Source organism: Cygnus olor, chromosome 22 (genome assembly GCF_009769625.2).
Source record: "Cygnus olor isolate bCygOlo1 chromosome 22, bCygOlo1.pri.v2, whole genome shotgun sequence".
Lineage (NCBI taxonomy): Eukaryota > Metazoa > Chordata > Aves > Anseriformes > Anatidae > Cygnus > Cygnus olor.
The window spans coordinates 1,973,303-1,985,669 of record NC_049190.1 but is presented as its reverse complement, the minus strand read 5'-3'; positions in this window follow the sequence as shown (position 1 = coordinate 1,985,669).

Sequence of the window (12,367 nt, the reverse complement as noted above, 5' to 3'; positions counted from 1 at the left end):
TTAATTTGATTATTAGAGGAGCATGCTAAATTCTCATTTCTTTTCCTTCCCTTTTTAAAAATAATTGTGCGTGAACCTTTTATTACTGTGTTCAAGAAACTGCATTCAGCGAACTTTTGCTAAGCTTCAAGGTTCTGCTTTCAAGACAGCATAGTTTCGAGAGCAGTGCAGCAGGAGGCAGAGCTTTTTAGGTTTCCTTTGGTAGCCAGCCATAAAACAGACTTGTTGCAGAAAAGCAAAGGCAAAGTAAAGGCAGAGCAACAAGCACTTCCTTGCTCTTTGAGGAAAAGCAGCCTTTGAAATGAGGCCACATCTGCTGATTGTACCCGGCGGCTGAAGGGAAATAAACTTGGACAAAGGTTCTGTCTGGGGGCTGCTCAGGTTGGATTTTCAGGCAGGCTGCACATTGCTTGAATTTCTTCTTCATTCCCCTCTTGACTCCCGCCATGAAACCTGACAGGGCTGCTTATGGGATTAGCATGGAATGGAGCCTCCAGCCTGAAAAAGCTCCTAAAACAACGCTTGTAGGAGCAGAAGGGAAATTACTAGACTTTCAGGTCTTGAGAGGGTTTGCATTCAAGTAACCTACCACAATAATAACAGTATTTAGCAGATCTACTGGAGTAGTGAGAAGCCAGTGGAAGACCAAGACTTCACTGTTGGTTTTTAAGCAGATGAGGCCAACGTTTGTGAGAGGTGGCAGAGCAGGGTTTGTCACAGGGGCAAGGAGGACGGGGACCTGGAGCGAGGTAATGCCCAGCTGGATGGTGCTGCAGAGCCGAGGGCTCCTGTCGCATTCCACAGAGAAGCACACGCCGTGGGGGTGTGCAGGAAGGGATTCTGTTTCATCTACACGTGTACCTGCAGCACTGAACAACAGTTACAGGATTCAGCCTCCTGCTCCTGAACTGCCCAGAGCTGCATTCACTCTACATCTGGGGTCAGCTTTACTGCTTTTCTCGTGTTATTTTTTGCAATGCAACCAGCAGGGAGGAGAGGTGGGGAGCAGTAAAATGGTAAAATGTATTCTTCAGCATCTACGCTGAGGAAAGACACAGAGTGCTGTGTTATAACATCTGGAGCCAATCCTTTGCAGAAGTGTGAAGTCTCCTGTTTTTTCTGCTAATGGCTTGCAGCACAGCTGGGCAGCAGGCAGGGAGCAGGGGCTCCATGTGCAGACAGGGAGCAGGGACTAAAACCTCCTCCCAGCTCCCAAGTGTGGGCAGGACCAAGCCGTAACCTTGCCGATGAAGGCTTTTCTGCCTGCCTGGGCTTTTCTTCCCAGAGCTACAGGAGCAGCTCTGGCATCGATGGCAGGCTCTTGGCCCCCATGCCGAGACTCCAGCGAGAGGACCGACCTCGCCACCAAGCCTCCCGGGAGGCTGGGCTGTTGGCAGAGCTGCCGGGTTTGTTTTCCCACAAGGAGTCCCTGGACCACGGGCTGTAATTTCTGCATCGAGGCCTGGTAACTCTGCTGAGTGCTCAACCAGTGGGTTTGGCCCTTAGTGATAACAGTGTAATAATATATTGTGCTGGGTCTCGGCGCAAACATGCTATTTAATAACATAATAAATGGGAGTCCAGAGAATATGTTTACCAGACATACAGTCCCTGAGACGTTTGCTCCTCTGGTTGCCATGGCTACTGTAGTTGTCTGACAATATTAGGAGGAAAATGTTCACATCATTTTTTTTTCCTTTTTTTTTTTTTCCCTCCTTCTAGAATAAAATATGATACCTGAGAACTAAATTCTCCCGTGGTATCGCTGCAGCTTTGTTTCCATTATCACACCCAGGATGTGTGTATACATTGAGGTGTTTTTCCTCTTTGGACTCACCCAGCTCCAAGGGTTACCCCGAATTACCTACATGTCCCCCCTCCTCCCTTAACCCTTTGGCTGCTGCTCTGTGTTCTGTAAGAAGGATCGTGCCAGGTGTAGGGGAAGAAAGATTATCTCAGCGATTGATTTTTCTTGTGTACAAGAAGGTCAGCATGATTTATTTAAAGGCAAAATTTTAAAACAGTGTTGCTTCACTGGTGCTCAGAGGAGTGTGGGTGCTCTCATTTCATTTTGTACCTCCAATTCAGACCAAGTCAGCTGGGAATCAATTTAAGAAAACAAACAAACAAACATTAAGCTGAGCTGCCCTGTTGTAAAGGCAAGCGCAGCCATAGTAAATGGAGCTGACTCTTTCTGACCTGGATAATGTAATACTCGTGCTTGTTATGCTCCAGACGAAGAGCATCCCATTTTTCAGTCACTCTTCCATCCTCTGGGCCCACCTGGCCTCTGTCACCGGTGCAACCTGAATCAGCCTGAAAACAGGGCCGCAGGCCACACACACAGGATGGGCCCGGATATCTTAAAGGAAATTCCTTATCTTGTTACTGGTGTGTTTCTATTGCTTTTTTTATCCTGGCTATCTCACCCCTCACTTCTGCCTTTGGGGACTGAACTTTCCCCAAACCAAACCCTCTCCTCTCGTAATAAGCTCCCCGTGAGCTCTGCTCCTGGCCCCAGTCAGCCCAAGGCTCGCTCGCCCGTTCCCCTCCTGGCGAGTCAATCAGCCTTTCCTTTTCCTCTTGGAGTCTGGTAATCCCGAAAGCTCCAGGCATTGAACGTCAAGAAGGAAAGCCTGTTGGCTGCAAAAGGCTATTAATTCCGATCCATCCCACCAGCTGCCACTTTGCAGCCCCCCTTTACAAGCAGACAACAGATGACAAAATTAACATTTCTGCTTCCTTCATCCCCTTCCCGAAATTGGGAGTTTCATTTCTGAAGCTTACTTCTGAAATTAACAGGCCACAGAGCTGCGGATGGGGTTGCTTAGCAATGCGGCACAAAGATGTCTTTGAGGCAGTGCTTAGCTCCAGCACTTCAGCTCAGATGAACCTAATGTTCCTGTCCCAAATCGGCACGTAACTCCTTAAAGCATCACTTTATTGTAAAATTTAAATGTTAAACATTTAGATACAAGCATCTCATACTTAAAATGACCAGTCAATTTTTTTCTTTAATCTTTGTCCTTTAGACCGTAAGAGAGTGCTCCGCAATTTATTCCTTCCACACACATTAAATAACTGAGGCAGCGACACAAGATTACAAATGTATTGACATCATTTTTACCTTTGCTGACCACTGCAGCAAATTAAAATCACCTGCTGGTTATAATCCTCCAAACTCAAGGTTTAATAATTCCATGAATTCTGCAACTGGGGTTTTTGGTGGTTGATCCAATTATTCCCTGGTAAGCTGATTCAGGAAAGAAAGAAAAAGAAAAGCAATGTCACCGAAGATACAGGAAGGTAAAAAACATTAAAAACTATTAAGCTGTTGTTCCCTCTCATAATCCTTGAATTGATATCTGCCTATGTGGTCAAAATTAGGTTATTAAAGATAACAAGTAAAGCAGCCACCCCAAGTGGTTCGCTTTTTTGTGGTCGTGGAGAAAGCACCAAGACTGAGCAAGCTGTACAGTCCGACATCCAAGTTACGAAGAGAGGACATCAATGCAAGCTGAAAACAAACCGCCTCTGGACCAAGGTGTTGTTGCACAACAGCATGCAGCGGCACGAGGTCCGTGGCGAATGCTTGCTTCAAATGGAGCTATCACAGAGAGCTTTAGAAGAACAGAACGGGGCCTTGTGGCTTGTAATCTAAGCCTAGACAGACAAGACTGAGGGTTAGAGAAAGAAGTTTTCGTTCCCTCAGTTTACCAATGAAAAAAAAAAAAAGAGCGCTAATGCACAAGGACCTTTAAAACCAGTCCAGGGGCAAACCCACCTGGAGGACCCTGGGATGGCTGATTTCAGTCCTGCTTGCTGGGAGATGCTTTCCACTGTCTCAGTGGCTTCTGCTCTTTCATTTGCTTTTAATTTACATTGCACAATTTGACCATTATTATAGCCCCTTCAGGCTATTTATTCTTTGAGGATAAAAGATGAATGGAAGCAGTGTGCGCTGGAGCTGTGACAGCTCGTGAACACTCCCTACTGTTCCTGCTGCTGTACAACAAAGTTAAAGACTTCTCTGGCATTTGAGGCCATATCTAGAGGTAGTCCAGCACCTGGAGAGGAGCACGGGCACTCAGACACCTGCCTGTTCTGCTCTGCCACCGTCCTTCTCATCCCACCTGTTCTTTATCCATCGTGTCAGGTTAGCGAACTCATCTAACCTTGTAGTTGGCCATGCTCGGAGCAGAGGTTGGACTAAAGACCTCCAGAGATCCCATCCGGTCTGAACTGTGGTGTGATACAAGAGAGCATTTAGCCTAGGGCACCTCCAGGCCAGAGGAAGCCTTCTGCAGGTCTGTCTGCACAGGCCCATGCTGTCAGCAGCTCTCTCCAGGTGCCTCAGATATGACCGCAACCTCTCGGTCCCTCCACAACCAGGAGGCCACTCAGGTCCCCACAGCTTGTTCCTCTGTCAGTTCACAGGAGATCAGGCCTCCAGGGACCTGGTCATCTCTCTTATGGCTTTGCTTCGCTGGTCCCCTCCAACTTTTTTAGCTGTTCTCCAAAGGGGAAGAACGCCAAGCCAATGCCAAGGGCACTTCTTGACGGGTCTGCTTTCAGTGCCAAGTCCTGCTTAGGATACCGGCTCTAACGGGAAAAAGCACCCCAAGAGAGAAGAGCTGTTTGCCATTTCCCCTTCAAATGTATCTGAGAAGCATTAATATGAAAACCCGTTGTGTTTTTCTTCCCCCTTCCTGTGATATTTAAGCTAATAATATTTCTTGAAGCAAAGAGAAAGGTATTTTAATGGAACATGCTCAGCAGATGGGATTGCAGTGGCTCTAGCTGATCTAATTACTCTCCATCTCTGCCATAGTTCTATGGCATACTTCATAGACTTACGTATTTCTTATAAATCTTGTGATTTTACAGCCCTAAGAAATGAAACAATAACATTAATTGATTTGGAAAGTTGCCCACCAACTGCACTAATAAAGGTAGCAAGCGGCTAGTTGTGTCAGTAAATGAATGCTAAGAGGAACAGAAAATTAAAGCCCATAATTCCAACAAGAGCCACTTAACTCTTACAAATCAGCACTATCCCCACTGCTTCTGGCCAGAAGACATCCTCAGAAATCAGGCTCAAATGCTCTAGATGGTTAATTTCAGGAGGGATTTCTAAACCAGGGAATTTTTGTACCAGCACTTCTGCCCCTGAAAACAGCAGATGCAAGTGAAGAATACAAAGGGGAAAAAAAATGAAATAAAAAGGCTGTTTTGATGAGTAGTCCTCAGGAAACTAAGAGCAAATTTCTGAGTGGGATCACTTGGCCCATGTGCTCAGCACAGAGCATCACTTGATGCCTGGGCTGACTGTACATCCCACAAGACCCTTATGCTCTCTATCAGCTTTGCCTTTTCTTCTCAAACAGGAACATACACTGTATGTCCATGCCACAACTGCAGGAACCCAGGTGCTTGCTTTGCGAGCAGACAGCCCCCAAGCTGTGCTTTGCCCAGCACCCAGCCAGCCCCAGGAAGGCGAGGGGCAGCTGGGGGCCAGGATCCATTTTACAGGGGAAAAACACCTCTGCATTGCTCAGCCCCACAGCACCGAGGCTTTCTGCTCCAGGGGAGGCTGTCAGCACTGAGCCAGAAGTGTTGTCCCATCCGTCTGGGGCAGCTGCTGTGAAGCAGATCGCAGTTGCTGGGCCCCGTAATTGATTTATTTCTCCTCAGCGTGTCTCAGGGAGGCTGACAGTGAAGTTGTGGGCTGTGAGGGGAATCTGCTGTCCCCCTTGACAACTGACGTGATGGAGAAAATTGCCATGTCACCACTTATTAGGAACGGCATATTTAATCACTACGAGGAAGGACTCAGATGGGCCCTGGGCAGGTCCCAGGCCGATGACCAGAGGAGCTGGGATTCCCCTGGAGCTGGTGGCCACAGGCTGGGCTTTTGGAGAGAGAAGCTGAGCACCCAGGGGGTCTGCTGGGCCCCATGGGCTGCCCCAGCCCATCCTCATGCTTGACCTGTGCCTCACCTCCCCTTGCCAAGAGACACAAGGAACAATGCGCTCCTTTCTGTGACGGTGCCTTAACATTCCTGCCTGTGCACAAGGGATGAGATCACAGGGGGGACTAGTGGAGAACAATTCCTTTTCTTCCTAATTAGAAGGCATCCCCATCTCTCACCCCAACTGGCTGTTGCTCTAGGTCTATTCAAAACTGCTTGCTGGTGCTTGCAAAGCCCGTTTCACAAGTTGTTTTTAGGGCTGCTTACAGCACTGAGGTAAGCTGGCTTCACCCAGCCTTTGAGTGACCATGAGGGCATTGTCCCTCTGTTCATCAGGCCCTGTCACCCACCGCCACCCTCTTCCACTAGCGTGGACTCCAGTGCCTCCATGTGCTCTCTCTTCTCTCTATTAGACAATCAGCACTTTGGAGACAGGGCTGTTTTTTAGCTAAGGAGCCAAATAGCACACTGAAGTCTGCAGCTCAATTAGGCCGAGGAAGTGTTGCTGTAGCAATATGTTAACTTCCCACCTGGCTGCTACTGTGGGCATCTGCAATACCGATCAGTAACAGCACAGAAATCTGTATTGGCCACAGAGACCCTTAACAGAGGAGCAACAGGGAAGTGTTTGCACTGTCGGAGACAGCTGTCAACGAGATACCTGGTTTTACTTTCCCTGCCCCTTGTATCTTATCTCTTTTTGCTTGTGCCGCAGGACTCCCCAGGACAATGTGTCCAATTTTCTTGTTCCTTCAGACCCAGCCTGCAGAAAGGAATAATCACCAGCAACAGACCAAACAAATTCAGGGGAACCTTTAGTACTGGCAAGTGACACTAACAATCTTTGCCATTAGCAGCGGATGACTCCTCTAGGAAGACCAGCAGCAGGCTCAGTGCTGACAGTCAGACATCGTATCTGTGGTGAGGAGAGAGCTTTAAAAATACAGATTGCTCTGGGAAGAAATATTTGCATAAATATTTTACTTCTAGCTGATATCACATCTCCCCAAATCCAGCGCTGCCTGGGAAATGAAACGAGCTTTTTTGTATGCTCTGCACAGCCAAGGTAATGGGAGATTTTCTGCTCTAAATGGAGATAGTAGAACCATATTCGGCAGCTGAAAAATTGCCTCTCATTTTCCTGCAGCCAGTTTCACTATCACAGTTCTCATACAGGGAGGGTGTGTTTGTACAGGGAAATGATCTCTCTCACCAGAAAAGTGTGACAGCACTTTAAGTGTCAGGCCTGCAAGGACAGTAATCTCATAGGTAAGAGAAGTGCAATACAACATCGTAAATGCAGATTCATATTAAGAAGAAGCAACTAATCCAACAAACTCTAACGCTGTATTTTTACCCAGAACATCCTTTTTTCTAGTTTATTTTTCTTTTCTTTTCCTTCGGCTCAGTTTGAAGCCTTTGAAAAGAGCTTAGATGATTGCAGGTGATTCTCTGCTGACAAAAGAAATGATAGACTTCTTGGTACTTATATTTTTACATGTACAACTGACAGAGCAGATTGTCCTGTTGTAACACCTATAGTTCTAAAATCCTTCCAGGTATTGTGTTTTTGAAGAAGCCATTACAAAATTTGTCGTTTGTATTTCATATTTGTTTGGGTTTCAGTTCTTTCCTTTCTCAGGATTTTAGATGGATTTTTTTTAGCCATTTCAATTTTTGTTTTCTTTTGAACTTGCATATATTTTCATTAAAGTAAAAATGTTAATGCCACACAAGTGTTCACACCAACAGCTGCTAACCAGCCTAGAGCAATAACTCCCCCAGTGATCCACCTAGAAGGAAAATTCAGTAGGTGCGGGTTGTGCCTTTACGCTGAAATATGATGAAAGCTGCGTCTAATGTTCTCCCATTTTATTTCTTCAGTCCAGCCTGGTATTCATACCCTTAGGATGTGCTGGGGCTGAATGTTATCCTCACAGAGAAACCTCACTTGTCACAGCCTGTTATCTGGGAAGCAAAGAGGCCAATAACTGTAAGTTCTGCACCACCACGTTAAATTACTCAGTGCTATATAAATATGACAAGGGAAATGCAAGGGAGTTATAATCAATATGCCAACATACCTACTGTCATTTGAGGCTGCTCGGGCTGGCTTTATATCTTTTGCTACAGTCACTCTGAAGTCTTCTCTCAGTGCAAGAGTATAATCGCATGGCATCAATAACATATTAATATATTCCTGTGTACAAAGCAGCTCTTAATAATTACCCCAAACCTTAATTTGCTGAGACTCAATTACACTAGCAGCTCATTGACATTGTTAAGGTTAATAACTCAGTGATTCATAAGACAGGACATATTACAAATCAAATTGATTGTAGTAATTGCGGCATTGAACCATATGAACAACAGGCGACGTTTTATTTAGCAACACTGAAGCAACAACATTCTCTGACACCCAAGTCTTGTGGGAGAACTGCAGTGGTCCACAGCACACTGCTTTAAGCAGGCTTTCTTACAGTAAAGTTGCAGCAGCTTTGAACATGGGATTCTTTCCTACACGGCAAATTTCACAGCCTGGCTCCTATCTCTGTGCAGGGAGACCCGGATCCTGAATCTCAGCTGTACTCTCCCAGGGAATTAGAATCTAGACCCTAAGAATATGTATAAAGACCTGTCTGCTGTGCTGTAATTGCAGAGCTTAGGAGAACCCAGGTAGATATCTCTGGTGGGCTGGTAAGAAATGGTGACTTCTCTCCTGCCGAGCCCAGTTGTGTTAGGGACCTGTTGCAACAGATTGCTCGGTGGGAGAATCACTCTGATTACCAGTGGAGTTACCCTGGCACTGGCTTGACCTTTTGCTCTTAGAGTACCCTTCTCAAACATTTCTGCTTTTCCTTTGCGTAGTTGGAGTGAGACAGGACCTCTCTTCCTCGCTATCATCATCACAGAGTAAAGGAGTGATGGTTTTATGTATGTGTTGAAGTGACTTCCCAAATGAATCTTAATCACATGGGCTAATGAGAGTCTGTGTTTGTTAATCAAATGTGAATAGCAGTCTGATTTCTCTATTTAGATAAATGTCGGCTGGAAAACCTCTTGGCAGATGGGCAAATGTTTGCTACCCAGAAGTCTAAGTGGGCATTTTAGCAGGTTGCGAACATAATTTCACAGCTAATTGGGAAAAAATGAAAACAGCAATTCTAATGTCCACCGTAGGATCCCAGACACTTTCCCAAGCACAATGGGAGCCAGTGAAGTATTGTACGTTAGGGGCTGCGTTTGGTAGTCCTGATTTCTCCTTGGACCAGCTGGCAAGAACTGTGCTAAGCCAACACACGACTGCCCAGCTCTCTCTCCCCCACGAAGTAAATCAGAGTGAGATTTCGTTGTCTCAGTGCAACCCGGCCTATTCCCCTCTCAAGTTGATAAGATCCAAGTTAAAGACACCAAAAGCCTTTGCTTGGGAAAGCAGCTGCAAACAGAAGCTGATGTTGTGTCCAACCAAACTTTTATCCAAGTTTATAATCCTCAAGGAATCGAAGTAAGAAGCCAGGTATGTTTATCCTTAGCAGGTCCTCAGGACTCTTCCTGGGGGAGCAAATGATGACAGTGCTTTCTCTTCTGCCAAGCTGTCCCTTCCCCCTCGACTTTGTGGATCTCATCTGGTGTACTGCAGCACAGTACCATGCAGGGACGTCACCATCCTGCTGGCTCCTACAGCGAAGAGTTGGCAGCTGAAACTAGAATGCGATTTGGAGTGTGTTTGGGTTCCCTTCCGCTGTCAAGAATTACCCTGAAGAGTACTTAAATATCTCTCTTAATGATTGCTCTAAGTTACATGCTACCAATATTCCTAGCACTTCCTCTGCCAGCTAAAGTGCTAAATATCCTGATTTTATCGTGCATACCTATGGATTACGAATAGATCTTATTAACTGCTCAGAACTGACACATCTATTTGAATAAAGGGGCTCATTTCTTTGCAGGCAGTAGAACAATCTTCCTGTTATGCTAATAAATATAGGCATTTGCATAAATGTAATCAGATGTTGAGTCTTACTGCATATGTAGCCCTGCATTATGTGCTCGGCTCTTGCGTGCTTGAAAGATCTGCTTCTGCACTGAGGCTGCAAGGATGGGAAACAGCTACTGAATGCTTGGATGGGGCAGGGTCTGGGAAAGAAAGAGATGAGAGTTTGTCCTTCCAAAAGTCAGTCTCCACTGTATCAAAGATTGTATATAATATTATATATTGTATTGCAGATAATAAGAGAAAGGAATTCTCTCGTGTTGTCTGGAAGAGCTCTGATTGTGCTAGACTAGCCCTTTTGATGAATAATGTACCAAGGCGTATTGCAGCTTTGTACTTTGTTAAAATATGTGAATGCAGCACCCCCAAAAACGTGTGGCATCTGGCACTGCCACGTGCTGTTGCTCTTAGTGCAGGAGAAAACAGGAAGGGAAAGTTCCAGCCTCTATGTAACTGACGGTGAATAACCGTTTCCTTCACTTTCAGCTAGATAAAGAAACAAAAAAAACATTCTGCAAATTGGGAGAGAAAAAGCCTAAATGCTGGAGGGACTTGGTGACCATGCCCCCTGATCTTCTGCACAACACAAAGGGATTTTGTGTCTTGAAGAGCTTTGCACAAGGTTGAGCTGAAGCAGGGTTTTTTCAGCGCAGGAAAGGACAGAGTTCTTGCAGCCTCCTTTCTTAAGCTGACTTATTGCTGTAATTGCTAGAAAGGTGCAGCTTCTTTCCCAGCTGCAAGAGTATTAATGGCAACCACGTATATCCCTGCTTATCTGCACACTATTGCTGCTTCCCTCCCATTCCACTGTGTTCTTTACCCTCCAATGGTACTGAATTTGCTTTTGGAGGGCAGAAAAGTGCTGTCTTCCCTTTTTAACACATGTGCAAATGCTCAGCAGATGTCTGCTTCCCTGTGTGAAGCCTTATTTGGACTGAAAACTAGGATACATTGCGCTTTGATAAGGGGAAGCTCTCGTTTAGTTTGAGATGCATGCAGTTGGCAGGTGAAGTCAAGGTATACCTTCAAGACAAAAACAGATGCACCCTTCATGCAGACTGAACCGTAAGCCAAATCCCTCACATTCCTTAGCTTCAGCTCCCATCTGGACTTCTGGCTCGGAGCTCTGATAATGAGTCCTTTCTCTCCTGCTCTTCCCTCCTTGCTCACCGAGGAGGGGCTTGGAACACCAGGCTGTGAATGCAAGGGCTTATGCAAAGTATATGCAGGTCTTCAGGCAAAACAGTCTGAGAGCTATTATTTATTCATTTGAATAACACTCTCCATACATTTCTAAATGCTTTAGAGGCAAAATATCACTACAGGTTCACTGGGACGCTAGCTAGGGACTCTTCATGCATTTTCAAACCATTATTTCTAACTACAGTTTATAAAAGTCTCTTCAAAGAAAAACGACTTCAGGTTCCCCCTCGCTTCCCCTTTCCCTTCACCGTTGAGCACCTGGCACTGACGGTGTGCTGCTGTAGGGTTGCACACACAGTCTTTGCTACTGGGATTGATTAGTTCTCTGTGGAACAAGGAAGAGACTATTTATCTCTAGCAAGGCTTTCTCCTTCTTGTTACAAGGTAAGGAAGCTCCCAGGGCAGTCAGTAAGTTTGTGCAGGTCGCATTAGCACCAGAAACCCAGCGGGGATCAGGCCACACAAGCACCCGTCAACCTCCCTGTGGGGTGCAGCCTCTGCTCCCAGCCCAGCTCATTGTGTCGCAGCTGGGGCTCTTCCTGGGGCTTAGGAGAGAGGAACCTTCCTAGCAGGAAAGTGTGCTGGGCAGCCCTGGGCAGCCACCAGGAGCTTGGGTTTTCTGGAGGAGAGCAATGGTGCTTGCGGGAAGCGAGCACCAGGAAATAATGTCAGTAGTGCTACGGGAGTGTGAATAAAGGGAAGAAATTGCACCTCTCTCCTGAGAAGGAGAAATGCTTTTCTATCAACTTCTCTTTCTGGACGCAGTACTGCTCCCAGCTAATAAATATTTCCACTTGCTTCTCCAAAAGTAACTTGGCTACAGACTCTTGCTTCCCCTCATGTCACTGGGAGGTTTTCTAGTTAGTGCATTTCTTTCCACCTTGGTTCCTTCCCCTGGTATTGGTACCTTTCCGTTTGTATTGAATTCTCCCCTTTATCCCCTTGGGGACTGTTTAACTAAGGTGCTCTGATAACGGCAGGCTGTCCTGCTTAACTAGAGGTTGCTTTTTTTCCTCCACAGCTGAGCCCTCTTAGATGCCAGGAACTTCCCTGAGTGTCTCTTTGCCTGACACCTAAAAATAGCTAAAAGCAGCTCCAGAGCAGAAGCAGCCGTTGTTAGATGCTGCTCCAAACTCTCTGGCACACAGAAGAGCAGGCAGTGCCTCCACCGAGGGCCGTGGCTCACCACTGTGCCTGAA